Here is a 4664-nt window from a genome sequence, read left to right as displayed (position 1 = left end):
GTGAGCCCTCTAAGCTCCAACTATTAAAAATGTAGGGGCTACTATAAACTAATCTATTTAGATTCCTCTATAATCTATGCGTTAAAACTTTTAAAAAATATCCACTTAAAGTAGCTTTTCTTATCTTAGATGGCTGTTTTAGGCTGGAGTAAGTCGTTGCATGCCTGTATATCTCCCCTGGCTATAAAGAGAACAAAGAAGACGAGCTCAAACTAGTCACAACAAAACTTCCTATTTTATCGCAGGTAAGAATTATGATTATTCTACAACTCTGTTACATATGCAAACAAGGATTATTAGCACTACATATTTTAATTAGTATTTATGGCTGAAACTAGAATTATTTTGTTAATTAGTGAGAAGTAATTGGCATTTATTAACTTGCCTATCTTATTCAAATTCCTTTCAAATTCTCATTTACACGATCTAACCCAGCTCCCTAGGTAATTTTTAATTGAAGAAAATAACATATTTTTTTGTCCAAAGCCTCTCATTTCCATACTAACTCTAATTGGTGCTCCTCAGTATAAGAAATATCAAGTATTCTGTCTTCTCTATAGCTGATATTGAAGTAACAAATGCCCAGAGAGCCTGCTTGTTGAAAAAACAAAATCTGATGATAGCAAGTGGGAGAAAAATACCAGAAAAAAAATAAAAATCAGAGCATTAAAACTTTACGGGAATGGTTTGAGCAGTCTGACCAGAGCACTCCAGGTCTGACAGACCTGCCGAGTGGAACCTGGGCAGGATTCAATGGCTAGACCTTAGGGATTTGGGGTAGCTACTTCTTTTTAGTCTCTAAATGTAGATATTTCTACAGATTCCTGATAAGTTTAGTGCCTTAGATAACACCTCACACAGGTGATAAGAGCAGGAGGAACCTTAATTTTCTTGAAAAATATTTATCAATATTCTCTTTTTCCTAAATTTTGGAAATCCGTCTGAGCCAAGAGTAAAATTCAACTGAGCCAATTCAAAATTCAAAATTCAAAATTCAAAATTCAAAATTCAAAATATTTAAACTTAGAAGTTTAGATATAGTTCGAAGTCCATCTGATCTCACTGAATTTTTGCTACACTGAAAAGCAAGAAAAAAACTTACGCTTAATGAAGGGAGGATAAGATGTAGAAGAGAGTGATTTTTTTTTATTGTTGGGGAGGTCGGATTGGTTTAGGGTTTTGGGGGGCGGTTTGCTTTTTTTTTCTTTTTAAGAAAGAAGGATAAAAAAAATAGGTCATGTCACCAGAGGTACCCAGATAGCAAAATCAGAGAAAGAAAAATATTCATTGCAGCTCCCTACTGTCCTTTGAGATAAAACATAGAGGGAATTCTCTCCTTTTTCCAATACACAAGCTCAGTTTCAAAAGCCTGCCCATCGTCAGGGAAGAGTTGTTCCCAATGGTCGTAAATAACCCTTCGCTCTTGGCAGTTCTGCTGCTGCAGTAATACTGCCAGAAGATATAGGCTTCAAGGTATCTACAGTACAGAATCAGTGAAATGTTTCACTGTGAATAATGTATTTTGGCAGATGCTTGATCTTATCTTTTAAAAGGAAAACTGAAACTAGACTTCCACAGAGTTCAGACATTTCATTTTTTTGAAAGGGTTCCTTTGACAAAGTAATAGAGACTTGGCTATCCTGTGTCTCTTTTTCTCCTACTACATCAAGATATTAAGCTGTACAACTTTGATGAGCATGGCATTCCCTTCAAAATCACAAAAAATATTTCAAAATGTCTATTAAAATGGGCTGTCTGCAAACGTTACCTCCTTATGTTTCAGATCTCAGCTAGCTGTTCCATCCAGTTCTGTTCCTTATTTTGTAGTGGAAGAATCCCACTGGAGCTTGAATTCAGGAGCAAGACCTGAATTGATAAAGTATTCAGTATGTGCAAGACTGAAAAAGGCTCTTTGGAATGAGAATATTTCCAACACACAATCTCATAATCTATTCATTAATGAAACTAGAAATCATGGGAAACATATCTGGGATAAAACAAAATGGAATAAATGGAGAGAAAACCTGGGACAGAAAAAAAATGAGAAATTATCTGTAAAATGTGTATGTGAATCCTATGTGGAAAGAAGAATGAAAGACAGAGAAATGAAGAAACACAAGCAAAGAAAGATATTGGAGAGGGAAGATGTTACAAGGAAAAATAGCTAGAGACAGTTTAAACTGAAAAAAAAAGTAAGAAAAGATTTTATTAAACATGAAGATAAGAAGACATACAGTAAACTACATACATACATATATACACACACACACTTAACAGCACCAAAAATTTGAAAAAAGAATAAACATGTATAAATAGACAGAGCCAGCCAAATCATTTCTGATGAGAAGTATTTCGGAAAGATAAGGAAAAAAAAAGTGAATAATGAATAGGAAGACAGCACCAAAAAGGTAAAATAAAATCCAGAGTGGTGGAATAATTTAAAAAATATACATTAGTAGTAACCTGAGATTATTATTTTAGGGGTTTTTTTTCTGTATGTGGGCATCAAAAATTTTCATTTCTGCAGCTTACATTCTTAAAACAAGCACTTTTTAAAACTTTCACACTAGTTCATTAACTTTCTGGTTCTGAACAGTGTTTGGGGTGATGAAGAAATTTGGAAAGATTTGAGGAAATGGGAAAAGCAGCAGCAATAACTTTTAGGAGACCAAATTAACATCTTGCAAATAAAATGAGGAAAATATATGTCTGGTCTTTTTGTTTACACGCTTAAAGTTTTTATATCTTTAGTTTGTTTAAGTACCATATTCTCCTTTATTATTTCTGTTTCCTTCTTCTGTAAATTATAATATACTGTGACATATTTTTTTTATGTTCAATTTAATTTCTCACTGATATTATTTCTAGAAGCAAGTGTTAAACTTCTGGAAGAGGACTCATGTCTGGATTAAAAATCCAAGATTTAGGTATCCAGATTTTAGCTATCTGTATGTGAATCAACTGTTTAGACTCATGCTGCATTAAATGGAGATATAGTTAGGTATTTCAATAAAGCCCAATGAAGTGCACATTAGCGGCTATGCCACTTGTCTTCCCAAGTAATGCTGACATGTGCTGAAGCCATGCTTTCCAGAAAGTGGCTAAACATCTTCCTGCCAGTGGGGAGTAGCGAGTAAATTCCTATTTTGCTTTGCTTGCATGCACAGCTTTGCTTCACCTATTAAACTGTCTTCATCTCAACCCACAGATTTCCAGCTTTCCTTCTTCTGATTCTCTCCCCAGTCCTGCTGGGGCAGAAGTGAATGAGCGACTGGGTGGGTGCTTAGTCGCTGACGGGTCAGCCCACCACAATAAACAACTGAATAGAGCCCTGGGTTTGCATAGAAATATCTACATGAAGACATCCCAATATTTCATATAGTATTCTTTACTTTCAGGAGTCATAACGGACATCCTGCATAGAGGCTCTTAATTTATTCAGTTTTGGAACAGTTAATTCAAGAACTCCAAAGGCTCAACTGATCTTCTGAGGGTTCTAATTTTCCACTGTTTCAATTTAAGTGTTGATAGTTCACTTCCTCCAATTGAATATTTAGCTTCATGACTGCTACACAGTGCTGAACAGCTGAAAATCTACACAAAACACATCGCATTTATTGTTACACGCTGCTAATGGTGTTATTTCATGAGCTGATCACTGCAAACAGTGTATAGGCTGGACAAAAGCATAAGTCTCATGGGCAGAAAGGAATGCCTAATTCAGCAGTTATTTATAGCAGCAAATGATTGCTTCCCCTATGAGTGCTGAACACCAAACCTGATTATGAGCCTAACGTATGATAGCCTGCATGATCTGTGGGTCAATAGGTCCAGCAGTACTTTCTGGATAGATTAAATCTTGAAACAGGGTGGGGCAGGGGGAGAGAGAAACTGAGGAGGGAAAGATAAATGAATAAAACTAAGCAGTAAAATCACAGTCACTGAAATACAGTTAATTGAATATTGCTAACTGTTAAAGTATACCTGGAGCATAAAACTACTAACACTGGAAAATTAAACTGACTTCTAGGAAGGTTAAGGTAGGAAATTTTGTTCTCAATTGCATTAGTCAATTATACTATTCATTGATGCAAATCAGCTAACTCTGTATTCGTATAAATGAGGCCAAGTAGATCCAGTCAGAGAATGACCTTTCTTTAAAGGAAAACTTATTTTAGGTTTGCTTTTTTTCCATACGAACCCTAAGATAGAGAAAAAAAATCAGATTAGTGTACAAAACTGAAAGGGACCAGATAAAAATATAATTTTTATATTGTTTAGACCACTTCATATATTCTATATATATATTATATATATAAATTATGTATTATAATGGCATTATATATAAATTTAATTTCATAAAAATAGTATATATTACTTAACTGAATAATGTATTTTATATATCTATACATATAAAACATTGTATACAATCACTATATTTTACACATTTTACACATACATGTATAAGACATTTTTAAAAGGAAAAATAATTTATAAATAAAGAAAAGCTATTTTTGTTATGGAAATCAAGCATTACCCTGTATTTTTTAAAAAAGCGAAGAATCAAATAATGTGAAATCTACACTTTTTAAATAAAACTGGCCACTAATGTTGCATTTTATGATAGAAAACTGTCTTGAATAAAATGTTCAAAACACTTGAAA

Source organism: Chroicocephalus ridibundus, chromosome 1 (genome assembly GCF_963924245.1).
Source record: "Chroicocephalus ridibundus chromosome 1, bChrRid1.1, whole genome shotgun sequence".
Lineage (NCBI taxonomy): Eukaryota > Metazoa > Chordata > Aves > Charadriiformes > Laridae > Chroicocephalus > Chroicocephalus ridibundus.
Note: the sequence above shows the minus strand (reverse complement) of the source record.